The sequence below is a fragment of the Pseudophryne corroboree genome, chromosome 4 (genome assembly GCF_028390025.1).
Source record: "Pseudophryne corroboree isolate aPseCor3 chromosome 4, aPseCor3.hap2, whole genome shotgun sequence".
NCBI lineage: Eukaryota > Metazoa > Chordata > Amphibia > Anura > Myobatrachidae > Pseudophryne > Pseudophryne corroboree.
This window is the reverse complement of record NC_086447.1, coordinates 23100953-23124224: the sequence shown is the minus strand read 5'-3', so window position 1 is coordinate 23124224 and position 23272 is coordinate 23100953. Positions and strand designations below refer to the sequence as shown.

Below are 23272 nucleotides of genomic sequence, written 5' to 3'. Positions count from 1 at the left end.
AGCAGAGTGGCGCAGCGGAAGCGTGCTGGGCCCATAACCCAGAGGTCGATGGATCGAAACCATCCTCTGCTATGTGCACTTATTTTTTTGTTAATTAAATTCTTCCAAAACTGGGATTGATATTTTGACTCTTTTATTTTTACCTAAAGTACAATAACTTTTAACATTTTAATTTGTTTTAATAGTATATTGACAGCATTGTTTTCTTTCAGAAATCCACTTAATTTTCTTTACCCTATTACTGAAATGGTAATTGACAAAAACAAGCTACATTGTCACCAGAAGAGCAATGCAAAATGTACAATTGATATTTCAAAATCATCTTTCCAGCTTGAATTTCAATGATGCATTGGGGCAACGATTTTGTGAGAAACATCTTCACCCTTAAAGAAAGATTTTCTTAACTTCTTACCTGTGTGCTGATTAGATATCACCTGGTTTTCACATTAAACAGATTCCCACTTGAGAAAGCAGCAAGGATGCAGTGAGGTTTATGTTTCCTGGTGTCAACCTGTATTATTTCAGTGGACATTGTAATGAGGATGCATCTTGCTGCCTTTCCAATGAAGCAAGTTTTAATCAGTGATAGGTGAAAAACCATTCCTACAAAGGTGTTAATCAGAGACTTGGCTTTGTGGACACTTTTCAGAGAGCAAATGTGTTAGCATAAAAATAAAGCCATAAAATGGAGAGCTGATTAATCACTCAATTGGATTTCTCTGCCTGCATAATTTTTTTTCTCTGCAACCCCATGCTAAATTGTGCTTCCTGTTTTTTATAAAATGACTTAATCAAATCTGACTCTGATTGCATCAGAGAAGGCCAGGTACCCTACACTATAAGAGGTGGTTTGAAATTTTGACTTGTCTACTTAAAGATCACCAAAACTTGATCACACGGTTAATAACATCCCTGGGTGGGATAGAACCACCAACCTTTAGGTTAACAGCCGAATGCGCTTACCGATTGCGCGACAGAGACAGCTTGCAAAAGCATGTACTGACAAAGACTAAAAAGCATTCATCTAGAAAGTTTCCTAGAAAAAGGTTAAAAAGGCAATAATCTGGAGAGTTTTGCAAGATTTTTCTTCCATTGACCAACGAAGAAACACATTTGTACTTTCACATGATGAGTGAGTACTTCAGGATCTCTGACACTAACTTGAGCAGTAGAGTGGCGCAGCGGAAGCGTGCTGGGCCCATAACCCAGAGGTCGATGGATCGAAGCCATCCTCTGCTATGTGCACTTATTTTTTTGTTAATAAAATTCTTCCAAAACTGGGATTGATATTTTGACTCTTTTATTTTTACCTAAAGTACAATAACTTTTAACATTTTAATTTGTTTTAATAGTATATTGACAGCATTGTTTTCTTTCAGAAATCCACTTAATTTTCTTTACCCTATTACTGAAATGGTAATTGACAAAAACAAGCTACATTGTCACCAGAAGAGCAATGCAAAATGTACAATTGATATTTCAAAATCATCTTTCCAGCTTGAATTTCAATGATGCATTGGGGCAACGATTTTGTGAGAAACATCTTCACCATTAAATAAAGATTTTCTTAACTTCTTACCTGTGTGCTGATTAGATATCACCTGGTTTTCACATTAAACAGATTCCCACTTGAGAAAGCAGCAAGGATGCAGTGAGGTTTATGTTTCCTGGTGTCAACCTGTATTATTTCAGTGGACATTGTAATGAGGATGCATCTTGCTGCCTTTCCAATGAAGCAAGTTTTAATCAGTAATAGGTGAAAAACCATTCCTACAAAGGTGTTAATCAGAGACTTGGCTATGTGGACACTTTTCAGAGAGCAAATGTGTTAGCATAAAAATAAAGCCATAAAATGGAGAGCTGATTAATCACTCAATTGGATTTCTCTGCCTGCATAATTTTTTTTCTCTGCAACCCCATGCTAAATTGTGCTTCCTGTTTTTTATAAAATGACTTCATCAAATCTGACTCTGATTGCATCAGAGAAGGCCAGGTACCCTACACTATAAGAGGTGGTTTGAAATTTTGACTTGTCTACTTAAAGATCACCAAAATTTGATCACACGGTCAATTACGTCCCTGGGTGGGATTAAACCACCAACCTTTCGGTTAACAGCTGAACGTGCTAACAGATTGCACCACAGAGACAGCTTGCAAAAGCTTGTACTGACAAAGGCTAAAAAGCATTCATCTAGAAAGTTTCCTAGAAAAAGGTTAAAAAGGCAATAATCTGGAGAGTTTTGCAAGATTTTTCTTCCATTGACCAATGAAGAAACACATTGGTACTTTCACATGATGAAGGAGTACTTCAGGATCTCTTACACTTACACGAGCAGCAGAGTGGTGCAGCGGAAGCGTGCTGGGCCCATAACCCAGAGGTCGATGGATCGAAACCATCCTCTGCTATGTGCACTTATTTTTTTGTTAATTAAATTCTTCCAAAACTGGGATTGATATTTTGACTCTTTTATTTTTACCTAAAGTACAATAACTTTTAACATTTTAATTTGTTTTAATAGTATATTGACAGCATTGTTTTCTTTCAGAAATCCACTTAATTTTCTTTACCCTATTACTGAAATGGTAATTGACAAAAACAAGCTACATTGTCACCAGAAGAGCAATGCAAAATGTACAATTGATATTTCAAAATCATCTTTCCAGCTTGAATTTCAATGATGCATTGGGGCAACGATTTTGTGAGAAACATCTTCACCCTTAAATAAAGATTTTCTTAACTTCTTACCTGTGTGCTGATTAGATATCACCTGGTTTTCACATTAAACAGATTCCCACTTGAGAAAGCAGCAAGGATGCAGTGAGGTTTATGTTTCCTGGTGTCAACCTGTATTATTTCAGTGGACATTGTAATGAGGATGCATCTTGCTGCCTTTCCAATGAAGCAAGTTTTAATCAGTAATAGGTGAAAAACCATTCCTACAAAGGTGTTAATCAGAGACTTGGCTTTGTGGACACTTTTCAGAGAGCAAATGTGTTAGCATAAAAATAAAGCCATAAAATGGAGAGCTGATTAATCACTCAATTGGATTTCTCTGCCTGCATAATTTTTTTTCTCTGCAACCCCATGCTAAATTGTGCTTCCTGTTTTTTATAAAAATGACTTCATCAAATCTGACTCTGATTGCATCAGAGAAGGCCAGGTACCCTACACTATAAGAGGTGGTTTGAAATTTTGACTTGTCTACTTAAAGATCACCAAAATTTGATCACACGGTCAATTACGTCCCTGGGTGGGATTAAACCACCAACCTTTCGGTTAACAGCTGAACGTGCTAACAGATTGCACCACAGAGACAGCTTGCAAAAGCTTGTACTGACAAAGGCTAAAAAGCATTCATCTAGAAAGTTTCCTAGAAAAAGGTTAAAAAGGCAATAATCTGGAGAGTTTTGCAAGATTTTTCTTCCATTGACCAATGAAGAAACACATTGGTACTTTCACATGATGAAGGAGTACTTCAGGATCTCTTACACTTACACGAGCAGCAGAGTGGTGCAGCGGAAGCGTGCTTGGCCCATAACCCAGAGGTCAATGGATCGAAACCATCCTCTGCTATGTGCACTTATTTTTTTGTTAATTAAATTCTTCCAAAACTGGGATTGATATTTTGACTCTTTTATTTTTACCTAAAGTACAATAACTTTTAACATTTTAATTTGTTTTAATAGTATATTGACAGCATTGTTTTCTTTCAGAAATCCACTTAATTTTCTTTACCCTATTACTGAAATGGTAATTGACAAAAACAAGCTACATTGTCACCAGAAGAGCAATGCAAAATGTACAATTGATATTTCAAAATCATCTTTCCAGCTTGAATTTCAATGATGCATTGGGGCAACGATTTTGTGAGAAACATCTTCACCCTTAAAGAAAGATTTTCTTAACTTCTTACCTGTGTGCTGATTAGATATCACCTGGTTTTCACATTAAACAGATTCCCACTTGAGAAAGCAGCAAGGATGCAGTGAGGTTTATGTTTCCTGGTGTCAACCTGTATTATTTCAGTGGACATTGTAATGAGGATGCATCTTGCTGCCTTTCCAATGAAGCAAGTTTTAATCAGTAATAGGTGAAAAACCATTCCTACAAAGGTGTTAATCAGAGACTTGGCTTTGTGGACACTTTTCAGAGAGCAAATGTGTTAGCATAAAAATAAAGCCATAAAATGGAGAGCTGATTAATCACTCAATTGGATTTCTCTGCCTGCATAATTTTTTTTCTCTGCAAACCCATGCTAAATTGTGCTTCCTGTTTTTTATAAAATGACTTAATCAAATCTGACTCTGATTGCATCAGAGAAGGCCAGGTACCCTACACTATAATAGGTTGTTTGAAATTTTGACTTGTCTACTTAAAGATCACCAAAACTTGATCACACGGTCAATAAAATCCCTGGGTGGGATAGAACCACCAACCTTTAAGTTAACAGCCGAATGCGCTTACCGATTGCGCCACAGAGACAGCTTGCAAAAGCATGTACTGACAAAGGCTAAAAAGCATTCATCTAGAAAGTTTCCTAGAAAAAGGTTAAAAAGGCAATAATCTGGAGAGTTTTGCAAGATTTTTCTTCCATTGACCAACGAAGAAACACATTGGTACTTTCACATGATGAGTGAGTACTTCAGGATCTCTGACACTAACATGAGCAGCAGAGTGGCGCAGTGGAAGCGTGCTGGGCCCATAACCCAGAGGTCGATGGATCGAAACAATCCTCTGCTATGTGCACTTATTTTTTTGTTAATTAAATTCTTCCAAAACTGGGATTGATATTTTGACTCTTTTATTTTTACTTAAAGTACAATAACTTTTAACATTTTAATTTGTTTTAATAGTATATTGACAGCATTGTTTTCTTTCAGAAATCCACTTAATTTTCTTTACCCTATTACTGAAATGGTAATTGACAAAAACAAGCTACATTGTCACCAGAAGAGCAATGCAAAATGTACAATTGATATTTCAAAATCATCTTTCCAGCTTGAATTTCAATGATGCATTGGGGCAACGATTTTGTGAGAAACATCTTCACCCTTAAAGAAAGATTTTCTTAACTTCTTACCTGTGTGCTGATTAGATATCACCTGGTTTTCACATTAAACAGATTCCCACTTGAGAAAGCAGCAAGGACGCAGTGAGGTTTATGTTTCCTGGTGTCAACCTGTATTATTTCAGTGGACATTGTAATGAGGATGCATCTTGCTGCCTTTCCAATGAAGCAAGTTTTAATCAGTAATAGGTGAAAAACCATTCCTACAAAGGTGTTAATCAGAGACTTGGCTTTGTGGACACTTTTCAGAGAGCAAATGTGTTAGCATAAAAATAAAGCCATAAAATGGAGAGCTGATTAATCACTCAATTGGATTTCTCTGCCTGCATAATTTTTTTTCTCTGCAACCCCATGCTAAATTGTGCTTCCTGTTTTTTATAAAATGACTTAATCAAATCTGACTCTGATTGCATCAGAGAAGGCCAGATACCCTACACTATAAGAGGTGGTTTGAAATTTTGACTTGTCTACTTAAAGATCACCAAAATTTGATCACACGGTCAATTACGTCCCTGGGTGGGATTAAACCACCAACCTTTCGGTTAACAGCCGAACGCGCTAACAGATTGCACCACAGAGACAGCTTGCAAAAGCTTGTACTGACAAAGGCTAAAAAGCATTCATCTAGAAAGTTTCCTAGAAAAAGGTTAAAAAGGCAATAATCTGGAGAGTTTTGCAAGATTTTTCTTCCATTGACCAACGAAGAAACACATTGGTACTTTCACATGATGAGTGAGTACTTCAGGATCTCTGACACTAACATGAGCAGCAGAGTGGCGCAGCGGAAGCGTGCTGGGCCCATAACCAAGAGGTCGATGGATCGAAACCATCCTCTGCTATGTGCACTTATTTTTTTGTTAATTAAATTCTTCCAAAACTGGGATTGATATTTTGACTCTTTTATTTTTACTTAAAGTACAATAACTTTTAACATTTGAATTTGTTTTAATAGTATATTGACAGCATTGTTTTCTTTCAGAAATCCACTTAATTTTCTTTACCCTATTACTGAAATGGTAATTGACAAAAACAAGCTACATTGTCACCAGAAGAGCAATGCAAAATGTACAATTGATATTTCAAAATCATCTTTCCAGCTTGAATTTCAATGATGCATTGGGGCAACGATTTTGTGAGAAACATCTTCACCCTTAAAGAAAGATTTTCTTAACTTCTTACCTGTGTGCTGATTAGATATCACCTGGTTTTCACATTAAACAGATTCCCACTTGAGAAAGCAGCAAGGATGCAGTGAGGTTTATGTTTCCTGGTGTCAACCTGTATTATTTCAGTGGACATTGTAATGAGAATGCATCTTGCTGCCTTTCCAATGAAGCAAGTTTTAATCAGTAATAGGTGAAAAACCATTCCTACAAAGGTGTTAATCAGAGACTTGGCTATGTGGACACTTTTCAGAGAGCAAATGTGTTAGCATAAAAATAAAGCCATAAAATGGAGAGCTGATTAATCACTCAATTGGATTTCTCTGCCTGCATAATTTTTTTTCTCTGCAACCCCATGCTAAATTGTGCTTCCTGTTTTTTTATAAAATGACTTAATCAAATCTGACTCTGATTGCATCAGAGAAGGCCAGATACCCTACACTATAAGAGGTGGTTTGAAATTTTGACTTGTCTACTTAAAGATCACCAAAATTTGATCACACGGTCAATTACGTCCCTGGGTGGGATTAAACCACCAACCTTTCGGTTAACAGCCGAACGCGCTAACAGATTGCACCACAGAGACAGCTTGCAAAAGCTTGTACTGACAAAGGCTAAAAAGCATTCATCTAGAAAGTTTCCTAGAAAAAGGTTAAAAAGGCAATAATCTGGAGAGTTTTGCAAGATTTTTCTTCCATTGACCAACGAAGAAACACATTGGTACTTTCACATGATGAGTGAGTACTTCAGGATCTCTGACACTAACATGAGCAGCAGAGTGGCGCAGCGGAAGCGTGCTGGGCCCATAACCAAGAGGTCGATGGATCGAAACCATCCTCTGCTATGTGCACTTATTTTTTTGTTAATTAAATTCTTCCAAAACTGGGATTGATATTTTGACTCTTTTATTTTTACTTAAAGTACAATAACTTTTAACATTTGAATTTGTTTTAATAGTATATTGACAGCATTGTTTTCTTTCAGAAATCCACTTAATTTTCTTTACCCTATTACTGAAATGGTAATTGACAAAAACAAGCTACATTGTCACCAGAAGAGCAATGCAAAATGTACAATTGATATTTCAAAATCATCTTTCCAGCTTGAATTTCAATGATGCATTGGGGCAACGATTTTGTGAGAAACATCTTCACCCTTAAAGAAAGATTTTCTTAACTTCTTACCTGTGTGCTGATTAGATATCACCTGGTTTTCACATTAAACAGATTCCCACTTGAGAAAGCAGCAAGGATGCAGTGAGGTTTATGTTTCCTGGTGTCAACCTGTATTATTTCAGTGGACATTGTAATGAGAATGCATCTTGCTGCCTTTCCAATGAAGCAAGTTTTAATCAGTAATAGGTGAAAAACCATTCCTACAAAGGTGTTAATCAGAGACTTGGCTATGTGGACACTTTTCAGAGAGCAAATGTGTTAGCATAAAAATAAAGCCATAAAATGGAGAGCTGATTAATCACTCAATTGGATTTCTCTGCCTGCATAATTTTTTTTCTCTGCAACCCCATGCTAAATTGTGCTTCCTGTTTTTTTATAAAATGACTTAATCAAATCTGACTCTGATTGCATCAGAGAAGGCCAGATACCCTACACTATAAGAGGTGGTTTGAAATTTTGACTTGTCTACTTAAAGATCACCAAAATTTGATCACACGGTCAATTACGTCCCTGGGTGGGATTAAACCACCAACCTTTCGGTTAACAGCCGAACGCGCTAACAGATTGCACCACAGAGACAGCTTGCAAAAGCTTGTACTGACAAAGGCTAAAAAGCATTCATCTAGAAAGTTTCCTAGAAAAAGGTTAAAAAGGCAATAATCTGGAGAGTTTTGCAAGATTTTTCTTCCATTGACCAATGAAGAAACACATTGGTACTTTCACATGATGAGTGAGTACTTCAGGATCTCTTACACTTACATGAGCAGCAGAGTGGCGCAGCAGATGCGTGCTGGGCCCATAACCCAGAGGTCGATGGATCGAAACCAACCTCTGATAATGTGCACTTATTTTTTTGTTAATTAAATTCTTCCAAAACTGGGATTGATATTTTGACTCTTTTATTTTTACCTAAAGTACAATAACTTTTCACATTTTAATTTGTTTTAATAGTATATTGACAGCATTGTTTTCTTTCAGAAATCCACTTAATTGTCTTTACCCTATTACTGAAATGGTAATTGACAAAAACAAGCTACATTGTCACTAGAAGAGCAATGCAAAATGTACAATTGATATTTCAAAATCATCTTTCCAGCTTGAATTTCAATGATGCATTGGGGCAACGATTTTGTGAGAAACATCTTCACCCTTAAATAAAGATTTTCTTAACTTCTTACCTGTGTGCTGATTAGATATCACCTGGTTTTCACATTAAACAGATTCCCACTTGAGAAAGCAGCAAGGATGCAGTGAGGTTTATGTTTCCTGGTGTCAACCTGTATTATTTCAGTGGACATTGTAATGAGGATGCATCTTGCTGCCTTTCCAATGAAGCAAGTTTTAATCAGTAATAGGTGAAAAACCATTCCTACAAAGGTGTTAATCAGAGACTTGGCTTTGTGGACACTTTTCAGAGAGCAAATGTGTTAGCATAAAAATAAAGCCATAAAATGGAGAGCTGATTAATCACTCAATTGGATTTCTCTGCCTGCATAATTTTTTTTTCTCTGCAACCCCATGCTAAATTGTGCTTCCTGTTTTTTATAAAATGACTTAATCAAATCGGACTCTGATTGCATCAGAGAAGGCCAGATACCCTACACTATAATAGGTGGTTTGAAAGTTTGACTTGTCTACTTAAAGATCACCAAAATTTGATCACACGGTCAATTACGTCCCTGGGTGGGATTAAACCACCAACCTTTCGGTTAACAGCCGAACGTGCTAACAGATTGCACCACAGAGACAGCTTGCAAAAGCATGTACTGACAAAGGCTAAAAAGCATTCATCTAGAAAGTTTCCTAGAAAAAGGTTAAAAAGGCAATAATCTGGAGAGTTTTGCAAGATTTTTCTTCCATTGACCAACGAAGAAACACATTGGTACTTTCACATGATGAGTGAGTACTTCAGGATCTCTGACACTAACATGAGCAGCAGAGTGGCGAAGCGGAAGCGTGCTGGGCCCATAACCCAGAGGTCGATGGATCGAAACCATCCTCTGCTATGTGCACTTATTTTTTTGTTAATTAAATTCTTCCAAAACTGGGATTGATATTTTGACTCTTTTATTTTTACTTAAAGTACAATAACTTTTAACATTTTAATTTGTTTTAATAGTATATTGACAGCATTGTTTTCTTTCAGTAATCCACTTAATTTTCTTTACCTATTACTGAAATGGTAATTGACAAAAACAAGCTAGAGTGTCACCAGAAGAGCAATGCAAAATGTACAATTGATATTTCAAAATCATCTTTCCAGCTTGAATTTCAATGATGCATTGGGGCAACGATTTTGTGAGAAACATCTTCACACTTAAAGAAAGATTTTCTTAACTTCTTACCTGTGTGCTGATTAGATATCACCCGGTTTTCACATTAAACAGATTCCCACTTGAGAAAGCAGCAAGGATGCAGTGAGGTTTATGTTTCCTGGTGTCAACCTGTATTATTTCAGTGGACATTGTAATGAGGATGCATCTTGCTGCCTTTCCAATGAAGCAAGTTTTAATCAGTAATAGGTGAAAAACCATTCCTACAAAGGTGTTAATCAGAGACTTGGCTTTGTGGACACTTTTCAGAGAGCAAATGTGTTAGCATAAAAATAAAGCCATAAAATGGAGAGCTGATTAATCACTCAATTGGATTTCTCTGCCTGCATAATTTTTTTTCTCTGCAACCCCATGCTAAATTGTGCTTCCTGTTTTTTATAAAATGACTTAATCAAATCTGACTCCGATTGCATCAGAGAAGGCCAGATACCCTACACTATAAGAGGTGGTTTGAAATTTTGACTTGTCTACTTAAAGATCACCAAAATTTGATCACACGGTCAATTACGTCCCTGGGTGGGATTAAACCACCAACCTTTCGGTTAACAGCCGAATGCGCTAACAGATTGCACCACAGAGACAGCTTGCAAAAGCTTGTACTGACAAAGGCTAAAAAGCATTCATCTAGAAAGTTTCCTAGAAAAAGGTTAAAAAGGCAATAATCTGGAGAGTTTTGCAAGATTTTTCTTCCATTGACCAATGAAGAAACACATTGGTACTTTCACATGATGAGTGAGTACTTCAGGATCTCTGACACTAACATGAGCAGCAGAGTGGCGCAGCGGAAGCGTGCTGGCCCCATAACCCAGAGGTCGATGGATCGAAACCATCCTCTGATATGTGCACTTATTTTTTTGTTCATTAAATTCTTCCAAAACTGGGATTGATATTTTGACTCTTTTATTTTTACTTAAAGTACAATAACTTTTAACATTTTAATTTGTTTTAATAGTATATTGACAGCATTGTTTTCTTTCAGTAATCCACTTAATTTTCTTTACCCTATTACTGAAATGGTAATTGACAAAAACAAGCTACATTGTCACCAGAAGAGCAATGCAAAATGTACAATTGATATTTCAAAATCATTTTTCCAGCTTGAATTTCAATGATGCATTGGGGCAACGATTTTGTGAGAAACATATTTACACTTAAAGAAAGATTTTCTTAACTTCTTACCTGTGTGCTGATTAGATATCACCTGGTTTTCACATTAAACAGATTCCCACTTGAGAAAGCAGCAAGGATGCAGTGAGGTTTATGTTTCCTGGTGTCAACCTGTATTATTTCAGTGGACATTGTAATGAGGATGCATCTTGCTGCCTTTCCAATGAAACAAGTTTTAATCAGTAATAGGTGAAAAACCATTCCTACAAAGGTGTTAATCAGAGACTTGGCTTTGTGGACACTTTTCAGAGAGCAAATGTGTTAGCATAAAAATAAAGCCATAAAATGGAGAGCTGATTAATCACTCAATTGGATTTCTCTGCCTGCATAATTTTTTTTCTCTGCAACCCCATGCTAAATTGTGCTTCCTGTTTTTTATAAAATGACTTAATCAAATCTGACTCTGATTGCATCAGAGAAGGCCAGGTACCCTACACTATAATAGGTGGTTTGAAATTTTGACTTGTCTACTTAAAGATCACCAAAACTTGATCACACGGTCAATAACATCCCTGGGTGGGATAGAACCACCAACCTTTAGGTTAACAGCCGAATGCGCTTACCGATTGCGCCACAGAGACAGCTTGCAAAAGCATGTACTGACAAAGGCTAAAAAGCATTCATCTAGAAAGTTTCCTAGAAAAAGGTTAAAAAGGCAATAATCTGGAGAGTTTTGCAAGATTTTTCTTCCATTGACCAACGAAGAAACACATTGGTACTGTCACATGATGAGTGAGTACTTCAGGATCTCTTACACTTACACGAGCAGCGGAGTGGCGCAGCGGAAGCGTGCTGGGCCCATTACCCAGAGGTCGATGGATCGAAACCATCCTCTGCTATGTGCACTTAATTTTTTGTTAATTAAATTCTTCCAAAACTGGGATTGATATTTTTTTAACATCAATATTTTTTATTGTGAAAAAAAAAAAGAGAATCACTTTTATGGGGTACAAAAGAAAGAAAAAGGGGGGGTTACATAACATCTCAATATACAAGTAGATATAAGAGGGGTATATTAGGGTAGGAAGGGGGGGGAGAGGGGAGCATCCAGTTTGGGTGAGGAGGTTAGTACATCAGAATCAAACAAAAATAATACAACAGTTACTATAGTTTGTAGAATACATCTATACATTGTAGCGGGGGGGGGGTAGGCCTCAACTAGAGGGAGTTAGGGCGTATAAGCATAGATGTGGATAGGCTTCCAAGGAGGATTTAGGTTAGGTTTCCCTTGAGGAGGCTGGGGGGGGGGGGGGCACATTTCCCTACCCTGTTGGTGGGATTTACTCTCTAGCAGCCTATATCCTATAACCTCAGGTAGAGTCTGGTAGCTCACTTAAACTAAAGGGGCCAGGGGTGGGTGCGTCTGGGTTTTGGAAGTATTGGGAACCTTCATCCGAGGATACATAGCGGTGCCATAGGGACCAGTTTGTTTTATGGGAAGTTGCGCTGGTGGTAGGGGAAATGTATTCCGTTTCCATTAAGAAATTATGATTAATCTTATGGATAACTTTTACCAGGGTGGGGGTTGAGGACTGTTTCCACAGTTGAGCTAGGTTGGCACGGGCGGCTATTAGGATATGCCCCAGGACATATCTGGCAGAAGGGGGAACAGAGGGGGGGAAGATGTGGAATAATGCCAGGGTCGGGTCTTGTGAGATACGGATGGATAAAACCTTGTTTATTAGGTCAAATACCTTTGACCAATATTCGGCGATCGCCGGGCATGTCCAGAATATATGGTATATATGGCCTACTGAGCCGCAAAGTCTCCAACATTTATTACTCTGGGAGGGCCAGAATTTGTGGAGTCGCTCTGGGGTCAAGTACAGTCTGTTTATTAATTTTATATGCATTTCAGTGTGGTTGAGACACTTGGACATGGAATAGGAGGTCAGAAATATTAGACGCCAATCATTTGGAGTCAGGGTTCTTCCTAGGTCTAGTTCCCATTTCAATTGCGCATTGGTTTTGGGATGGGATGTGGGGGTTATCAGTAGTTTATACCAGTATGTGATGTCGCCTTTAGATTCAGTTATGGAGAGGCGGGAGAAGAGGGTGAAGGAGGTTGAGTGTAGCAATGAATACTTAGGTGGAATTGATCTCCACCAGTGTGCAATTTGCATATAGTGGAAGAACTCTGTGGCTGGTAGATGAAACTTTGCCTGGAGGGTTTGGAAAGATGTCATATTTAATCCATCAAGTAGGTCGCCTAGGCGTGAAATACCTGCATGTCTCCACTTGGACAGATTAAGGTGGGGTATCATTAGTGCCAATGTCGTAATGGAGATCTGAGAGATATGAGAGGTGGGGGAAGGAAGGGAGGTGGATAATTTGTCCCAGGCTCGCAGTGCAGCCTGCGTGGAGGGAAGGAGAGTAATAGAGGTGGGTCGGAGCGATTTTGGAATATGGAAAAGATCAGTTAGGGGGATCGGGTTTGCTCGTAATTGTTCCAGTTCCACCCAGCTCAGATGGGGGTAGGTTCCAAAATAATATTTAGCAGAGGCTAAAAGAGAGGCTTCGTGGTATAGAGGAATATTAGGTAGATTAAACCCCCCGAGCGGTCGTGGTAGGACCATTCTGGAGAGAGCCAGTGAGGGTGGTTTTGAGGCCCAAATATATTTGGACATGATAGAGGTGCAGGTTTGTAAGGTCTTTTTTGGGAAGGAGTACGGAATTGTGCGAAAAAGGTACATTAGTTTGGGTAATAGTGACATTTTAAGTGCTGCCATACGTCCCAGCCAGGAGACCTCATAAGATGACCAAGATTTTGTAAGAGTTTCCAACGTCTCTATCAGGGGGGAGAGGTTTGCAGAAAATGCGTCAGAAGTGGAAACAGGTATATTGATGCCTAAGTATTTTAGTGTGTGCTTCCGCCAGTTGTATGGGAAGGAGGCTTGGAGTGTCGGGAGAGAATGGGATAGGTTGAAGGGGAGAGCGTCCGTTTTGTTTGTGTTGAGTTTATAATAAGATGCTTTGCTATAGGCATCTAGGGTTGAATGTAAGACTGGAAGGGTTGTAGCGGGGTTAGAGATGAAAAGGAGAACGTCGTCTGCAAAGAGGCTCAATTTGTGGGTAGTCGGGCCAAGTTGTAACGCCGGGATATGTGGGTTATCGCGTATAGCAATAGCAAGGGGTTCGATTGATAGGGCAAATATGAGAGGGGATAGCGGACAACCTTGTCTAGTACCATTCGTGATAGGGAAAGGGTCAGACAGAAAGCCACCGCTGAACACCCGGGCTGTTGGAGAGCTATATAGCGCCAGGATAGAGGTTAGGATACGGTCTCTAAAACCAAATTTAAGAAGGGCTTCTTGCATGAAATTCCAATTTAATCTGTCAAAGGCCTTCTCCGCATCCAAGGACAGCAGGAGAAGGCCCTGGTCTCCGGACAGGGAGTCTATTAGGTTGAAGACCCTTCGCGTGTTATCAGACGCTTGTCTTCCAGGGACGAAACCAGTTTGGTCCGGGTGTATCAGCAGTGGGAGGATTTTGTTAATGCGTGTTGCAATCATTTTGGCATAGAGTTTGATATCACAATTAAGTAATGCTATGGGTCGGTAGTTATGTACATAAGCGGGGTCTTTACCGGGTTTAGGGATGGTGATAATACGTGCTTCTAGGAGTTCTGAGGGGAGTGAGCCGTAGTCTGAAACTGTGTTGAAGAGGGCAGTCAGGAGGGGAGAGAGAGCGTCATGAAAGGTGGCATAGAACTCAGAGACAAATCTGTCGGGGCCAGGGGCCTTGTTTCTAGGGGTGGATTTAATAGCTGCTGACGTTTCCTCTGTCGACCATGGGGCATTGAGTGAGGATATTTGGTCCTGGGTGAGAGTAGGGAAAGAGAGGTTATCTAAGAAAGAAGAAATAGAAGGCGGGGTGGGTTGAGGAGTAGAGGGATCGGTCGCTAGGTTATATAGTTTGGTGTAATATTGAGCAAATTGGTCTGTTATGTCTTTGGGGTTTAATATCTTTTGTTTAGTGGGGGAGTATATACATTTGACCTTGTTCCTGGCATGTTGGACTCTGAGTTTACGCGCTAGCATTTTGCCAGCTTTATTGCCAAGGAGGTAGAATTTGTGGCGCAGTTTATTTAGAGCCGCTTGGGTGCGGGCAAGTAATATTTTTTGGATTTGGCCTCGAATGGTAGATATTTCATTTTTAAGAGCTTTAGAAGGATGGGCTATATTCCGAGATTCGAGGGCTGATAATTCCGTTTCTAGGTTCGTTTGAAGTTGGCGGGCTTGTTTTTTGAGAGTTGCTCCTGCTTGGATGGCAGCTCCACGGGTGACGGCTTTAAAGGCACACCAGTGGTTGATAGGAGAGGTGTCTTGGGGGGAGTTATTGTCTAGGTAGGAGTCTATAGAGTCAGAGATAATTTTTTTTGACAGTGGATTATTTAGGAGATATGGGTAAAGGCGCCATTGGTGGGGTGGGTTGCGGTGGTCGTGCAGGTTCCACTTCCAGAGAACCGGGGCGTGATCCGACCAGGTAATTGGCAGAATATCTACATCTTTAGTTCTCTGGAGGGACCATTTGTCACATAGAATCAAGTCTATTCTGGAGTAGGTATTGTGGACAAGAGAGTGGAATGTGTAACCTCGCCCCGAGGGGTTGAGGGTCCTCCATACATCGTAAAGGTCGAATTCTGCGAGGAGGTTGCGAAAGGCTAAGGAGGGGCCGGCATGGGCAGAGGAGATAGGTTGGGAGAATTGACGGGATTTGTCTATTTTTGGGTCTAGAACTAGGTTATAATCACCTAGAACTACAAGGGAGCCCTTTAATGAATTACGTATGGTAAGGAATAGTTTACGTAGGAATGGGACTTGGTTAGAGTTAGGGGCATACACGGATACTAACGTGACTGGTTTGTCATCTAAAATGCCAGTGAGTATGAGGTATCGGCCACTCTTGTCTGAGATTTGGGAGTGGAGGGTAAAAGAGACATTTTTGCTAAAGAGAATAGCCACTCCGTTTCTTTTAAACGGACCGTTAGCATAGTATCCCATAGGGAAGTTACTGTTCTTAAAGAGGGGAGGGTTAGCGGAGGGGAAGTGGGTTTCCTGCAGGGCCACGACATCCGCTTTTTGTTGGTGGAAGAATGAGAGGGCCAGTCTACGTTTGTTAGGTGAGTTCAATCCTTTGACATTGAGGGATATAAGGTTTAACATTGGGTATTCATTATAGAGACGATAAATAAGGATCTATAGTGAACCATGTTGGTGTACTTGTATCGGGTACTAGGATGTAGCCGTGGGTGGCTATGTAGGTCAAGCCTGGAGCTCGGGAGGGAGGGGGGTATGTGGGGGTAACATGGGGGTGGATCAAATCGGGAGAGTAAAAGGTAAATAACAAAAAGAAAAGGTCCGGTATATTGGACCTGCATGACTACTGCATAGAGGGGAAACGGGGTTCAGGGGTTTGCAGTAGTACAGAAAAAGGTGGAGGCGGGCCGGAGGGACGTGCACCGCCACCCAAATACAACTTCTTAAGGGGAAGAACTAGTATACGTACACATAACATGAACCTCACTAATTAGCAGGTGGTTGTACAGGGGCAATGGCATACATCAACAGGTAGGGATGGCAGAGCAAACTGTAGCCCCATGTTAGATAACATCAATTAAACAGTTAGTGACAGAGTAAACCTGTAACTTGCAGACCTAGGGTAGAGGTATGTAGTTAAGCATATAATAACAATAGAAAATGAAAAACGAGGTAAAAAGGAAAAAATCTTCAGGAGAGAGTCATCTCCCCTTTAAGAAGGGAGAGGAGGTCTGCAGTTTCGGTAAACCGGGGATACCGGTATGGAAGTATGAAAGGACCCAAAATATTATTCCGGAGGTTCAGTTGGTCGACCAGTCCTGGCGGACAGCTGTCGCTCGGGACGATGTAGACTGCTTCTGGATGGATATGTCCCAATCAAGCAGTAACTTCACTCCCGCATCCAGGGAGGAAATTATATAGGTCGAGTCGTCGTGTGTGATTATCAACTTCACCGGAAATCCCCAGCGGTAGTGAATGTCGTGGGACCTTAAGGCGAGAGTGATAGGGGTAAGGGCACGCCTCTTTGCTATTGTGACAGCCGAGAAATCCTGGAAGATTTGGAGTCCTCCCAAGATGTCGGAGTTCTTGGATTCCCTGGCGGCCCTCATGATACGCTCCTTGACTGGGAAGAAATGAACTCTAAGTAGGGTGTCCCTTGGGAGATCAGATGAGACGGTACGTGGTCTAGGGAGTCGGTGGATGCGGTCGATCAGGAGATCTGAAGTGACCGCAGTTGGGAGGAGTTTCTTAAATAAAGCGGTGGCGTAGGATTCCAGTTCAGAATTAGAGACTGAATCCGGAATGCCCCTGATCTTGACGTTGTTCCGTCGTGATCTGTCCTCCATATCTGCCAGTTTGGATTTAAATTGATCCATATCTTGTTGTTGACGGTCATGGGATGTTAGCAGGTCATTGTGGGAAGCAACCAGTTCCTCCATCTTGCGTTCTAAGTGATCTGTCCGGTCTCCCAGTGCCCCCAGTTCAACCTTGACCTCACGGACGGCTGAAGTTAGGTCCTTGGAGAGTTCAGACTTAAAGGCGGATAGTATCTGACATAGGGTTCTCACGGTCAGGGGGGCGTCTGAATCGCAATCCACTCCTGAAATTGAAAGAGCGGAGGACAGGACACTTGTTCCCATGGGGTCCAACTTGGCCGGGGAGGAGGAGACACTTTGTAAGGGAGAAATTTGGAGGGGCTTCTGGGGGGGGAAGGAAACCTTAGGGGGCATTATGTCTTTGGCCTTTTTGGGGGCCATCTCTCGACTCTAGAAACGTACGTAGAGGGCACGAAGATGTTCACCTCGAGGTTGGGTCCAATCAGCGGGAAGTAATGAAACAGGAGAGCTCAGTCACATTTGATCTCTGTACGTGTTATTCATGCAAACATGGGTGGCGGTGAACGGTTGTAAGAGCGGTTACATTTCAGAGAGTTCGTGAATATATAGCATCACGGTCATAAAGCAGGCAGTTGGGAATTTAGGGTGCAGGCGGAGGGAGGTGGATTTGCCCCCAAGTCGTAGGTTTAGGATGTAAGCTCTGCACTGCTGGAATTTGTAGGAGAGCTGTGTAGGCGGCAGGGGATCTCCACAGAGATGAATAACTGATAGGGGAGGAGGGGTAGAAAACACTGCTCTTCCTTTGCAGGCGTCACCGGTCGTTGAGTACCCCTACTTAGGAGTCTTGACTTCTTAGGCTTTGAAGGGTCACCTGGTGAGTGGGATCCAAGGTGCTCCTTCGTATGTCGTGGCCCGCAGGGGTCAAGAGAGGTGGATGGAGTTAGAGTCCTGCAGCCTCACGATAGGTCGCCTCCTTTGACTCTGGGTGCACCTACTGTGGGAGGGTTACGAAGCCTCCTCCTGGTACCCCGGGATCGGTTCCTGTTGTTTGGGTGATGCCCCTTTATAAGAGGGTGTAATATGTAATAGATGGGGGGAGTGGATAAATATAGGGGTGTGGGCACTTGCCTCCGAGCAGGTGATGTCAGGCCCAGTAGGGGCAAGGATCTTCCAGGGAAGAGGGGGGGCACCGGAGTCCACCCGTGCAGGGGGCAGCTCGTGCTGTTGGGTCTGCGGCTCTGTGCTCAGCCGGGACACAGGGGACCAGGGCGGGACAGTGCCTACCTCAGCCGCCGGTCTGTCGCGTGCGTCCGCTTCCGGGATCGGCGGTCCGGGTCTCCTCCGGCTCCAAGCCCCGGCCTTCGCGAGGTGAGAGATCACAGCCGGCCAACCTCGGGGGGAGCTGTCCGGTCTTCTCCCGCTATGCTGTGCTGCATCCACGTCCGCGCATGCACTCCTGTAGGAGCAGGGGTGTCACGGGGCCTCCGGATGTTCAGAGGCCGCAGGCAGGGGCACTCGCCGGCCGCACGGATCCGCCGTCGGTAACTGAGCTTCCGCACCGCTGCCGCTGGGTCCCGGGCGAGGCCGGGCCGCAGGCTCTGCTTCAGGTATCTCCAAGGGGGTGACTTGTTCGGCGTCCCGTCGTCCGGGAAGAGAGATCCACAATCCGGGGGGGAGAGACCCACTCCAGTCCCCGGCTTTGTAGTGGGGGGTAGGCCGCAACCTGCAGGGACCCTTAAAAGGATCCCCCGGCTCCGCAGCAGCAGCCCCTCACTCTCAGATGTTATTGGAGAGTATCTGGGTATAATGGGGGTCGTGGGGATCCCCAGAGGGTTTATTATTAAGCCCAAAGTGCAGGGTTTACAGGAGCTCCCAGGAATCACGTCTCCTCAGCTCGATGTCTAGGCCACGCCCCCCTGGGATTGATATTTTGACTCTTTTATTTTTACTTAAAGTACAATAACTTTTAACATTTTAATTTGTTTTAATAGTATATTGACAGCATTGTTTTCTTTCAGAAATCCACTTAATTTTCTTTACCCTATTACTGAAATGGTAATTGACAAAAACAAGCTACATTGTCACCAGAAGAGCAATGCAAAATGTACAATTGATATTTCAAAATCATCTTTCCAGCTTGAATTTCAATGATGCATTGGGGCAACGATTTTGTGAGAAACATCTTCACCCTTAAAGAAAGATTTTCTTAACTTCTTACCTGTGTGCTGATTAGATATCACCTGGTTTTCACATTAAACAGATTCCCACTTGAGAAAGCAGCAAGGATGCAGTGAGGTTTATGTTTCCTGGTGTCAACCTGTATTATTTCAGTGGACATTGTAATGAGGATGCATCTTGCTGCCTTTCCAATGAAGCAAGTTTTAATCAGTAATAGGTGAAAAACCATTCCTACAAAGGTGTTAATCAGAGACTTGGCTTTGTGGACACTTTTCAGAGAGCAAATGTGTTAGCATAAAAATAAAGCCATAAAATGGAGAGCTGATTAATCACTCAATTGGATTTCTCTGCCTGCATAATTTTTTTTCTCTGCAACCCCATGCTAAATTGTGCTTCCTGTTTTTTATAAAATGACTTAATCAAATCTGACTCTGATTGCATCAGAGAAGGCTAGGTGCCCTACACTATAATAGGTGGTTTGAAATTTTGACTTGTCTACTTAAAGATCACCAAAACTTGATCACACGGTCAATAACATCCCTGGGTGGGATAGAACCACCAACCTTTAGGTTAACAGCCGAATGCGCTTACCGATTGCGCCACAGAGACAGCTTGCAAAAGCTTGTACTGACAAAGGCTAAAAAGCATTCATCTAGAAAGTTTCCTAGAAAAAGGTTAAAAAGGCAATAATCTGGAGAGTTTTGCAAGATTTTTCTTCCATTGACCAACGAAGAAACACATTGGTACTTTCACATGATGAGTGAGTACTTCAGGATCTCTGACACTAACATGAGCAGCAGAGTGGCGCAGCGGAAGCATGCTGGGCCCATAACCCAGAGGTCGATGGATCGAAACCATCCTCTGCTATGTGCACTTATTTTTTTGTTAATTAAATTCTTCCAAATTGGGATTGATATTTTGACTCTTTTATTTTTACTTAAAGTACAATTACTTTTAACATTTTCATTTGTTTTAATAGTATATTGACAGCATTGTTTTCTTTCAGAAATCCACTTAATTTTCTTTACCCTATTACTGAAATGGTAATTGACAAAAACAAGCTACATTGTCACCAGAAGAGCAATGCAAAATGTACAATTGATATTTCAAAATCATCTTTCCAGCTTGAATTTCAATGATGCATTGGGGCAACGATTTTGTGAGAAACATCTTCACCCTTAAATAAAGATTTTCTTAACTTCTTACCTGTGTGCTGATTAGATATCACCTGGTTTTCACATTAAACAGATTCCCACTTGAGAAAGCAGCAAGGATGCAGTGAGGTTTATGTTTCCTGGTGTCAACCTGTATTATTTCAGTGGACATTGTAATGAGGATGCATCTTGCTGCCTTTCCAATGAAGCAAGTTTTAATCAGTAATAGGTGAAAAACCATTCCTACAAAGGTGTTAATCTGAGACTTGGCTTTGTGGACACTTTTCAGAGAGCAAATGTGTTAGCATAAAAATAAAGCCATAAAATGGAGAGCTGATTAATCACTCAGTTGGATTTCTCTGCCTGCATAATTTTTTTTCTCTGCAACCCCATGCTAAATTGTGCTTCCTGTTTTTTATAAAATGACTTAATCAAATCTGACTCCGATTGCATCAGAGAAGGCCAGATACCCTACACTATAAGAGGTGGTTTGAAATTTTGACTTGTCTACTTAAAGATCACCAAAATTTGATCACACGGTCAATTACGTCCCTGGGTGGGATTAAACCACCAACCTTTCGGTTAACAGCCGAACGCGCTAACAGATTGCACCACAGAGACAGCTTGCAAAAGCTTGTACTGACAAAGGCTAAAAAGCATTCATCTAGAAAGTTTCCTAGAAAAAGGTTAAAAAGGCAATAATCTGGAGAGTTTTGCAAGATTTTTCTTCCATTGACCAATGAAGAAACACATTGGTACTTTCACATGATGAAGGAGTACTTCAGGATCTCCTACACTTACATGAGCAGCAGAGTGGCGCAGCGGAAGTGTGCTGGGCCCATAACCCAGAGGTCGATGGATCGAAACCATCCTCTCCTATGTGCACTTATTTTTTTGTTAATTAAATTCTTCCAAAACTGGGATTGATATTTTGACTCTTTTATTTTTACCTAAAGTACAATAACTTTTAACATTTTAATTTGTTTTAATAGTATATTGACAGCATTGTTTTCTTTCAGAAATCCACTTAATTTTATTTACCCTATTACTGAAATGGTAATTGACAAAAACAAGCTACATTGTCACCAGAAGAGCAATGCAAAATGTACAATTGATATTTCAAAATCATCTTTCCAGCTTGAATTTCAATGATGCATTGGGGCAACGATTTTGTGAGAAACATCTTCACCCTTAAAGAAAGATTTTCTTAACTTCTTACCTGTGTGCTGATTAGATATCACCTGGTTTTCACATTAAACAGATTCCCACTTGAGAAAGCAGCAAGGATGCAGTGAGGTTTATGTTTCCTGGTGTCAACCTGTATTATTTCAGTGGACATTGTAATGAGGATGCATCTTGCTGCCTTTCCAATGAAGCAAGTTTTAATCAGTAATAGGTGAAAAACCATTCCTACAAAGGTGTTAATCAGAGACTTGGCTTTGTGGACACTTTTCAGAGAGCAAATGTGTTAGCATAAAAATAAAGCCATAAAATGGAGAGCTGATTAATCACTCAATTGGATTTCTCTGCCTTCATAATTTTTTTTCTCTGCAACCCCATGCTAAATTGTGCTTCCTGTTTTTTATAAAATGACTTAATCAAATCTGACTCTGATTGCATCAGAGAAGGCCAGATACCCTACACTATAAGAGGTGGTTTGAAATTTTGACTTGTCTACTTAAAGATCACCAAAATTTGATCACACGGTCAATTACGTCCCTGGGTGGGATTAAACCACCAACCTTTCGGTTAACAGCCGAACGCGCTAACAGATTGCACCACAGAGACAGCTTGCAAAAGCTTGTACCGACAAAGGCTAAAAAGCATTCATCTAGAAAGTTTCCTAGAAAAAGGTTAAAAAGGCAATAATCTGGAGAGTTTTGCAAGATTTTTCTTCCATTGACCAATGAAGAAACACATTTGTACTTTCACATGATGAAGGAGTACTTCAGGATCTCTTACACTTACATGAGCAGCAGAGTGGCGCAGCGGAAGCGTGCTGGGCCCATAACCCAGAGGTCGATGGATCGAAACCATCCTCTGCTATGTGCACTTATTTTTTTGTTAATTAAATTCTTCCAAAACTGGGATTGATATTTTGACTCTTTTATTTTTACCTAAAGTACAATAACTTTTAACATTTTAATTTGTTTTAATAGTATATTGACAGCATTGTTTTCTTTCATTAATCCACTTAATTTTCTTTACCCTATTACTGAAATGGTAATTGACAAAAACAAGCTACATTGTCACCAGAAGAGCAATGCAAAATGTACAATTGATATTTCAAAATCATCTTTCCAGCTTGAATTTCAATGATGCATTGGGGCAACGATTTTGTGAGAAACATCTTCACACTTAAAGAAAGATTTTCTTAACTTCTTACCTGTGTGCTGATTAGATATCACCCGGTTTTCACATTAAACAGATTCCCACTTGAGAAAGCAGCAAGGATGCAGTGAGGTTTATGTTTCCTGGTGTCAACCTGTATTATTTCAGTGGACATTGTAATGAGGATGCATCTTGCTGCCTTTCCAATGAAGCAAGTTTTAATCAGTAATAGGTGAAAAACCATTCCTACAAAGGTGTTAATCAGAGACTTGGCTTTGTGGACACTTTTCAGAGAGCAAATGTGTTAGCATAAAAATAAAGCCATA

The 23272-nt window shown here is 40.7% G+C and overlaps 2 non-coding genes across 2 annotated transcripts; both read left to right on the top strand.

Annotated features, from left to right (window-relative positions):
- On the top strand, nucleotides 1-72 carry TRNAM-CAU (transfer RNA methionine (anticodon CAU)). The gene has a single exon. It is a non-coding gene; the product is annotated as a tRNA-Met (tRNA).
- Nucleotides 73-22589: 22517 nt separating this feature from the next.
- On the top strand, nucleotides 22590-22661 carry TRNAM-CAU (transfer RNA methionine (anticodon CAU)). Its single transcript has one exon. It is a non-coding gene; the product is annotated as a tRNA-Met (tRNA).
- Nucleotides 22662-23272: the final 611 nt, after the last annotated feature.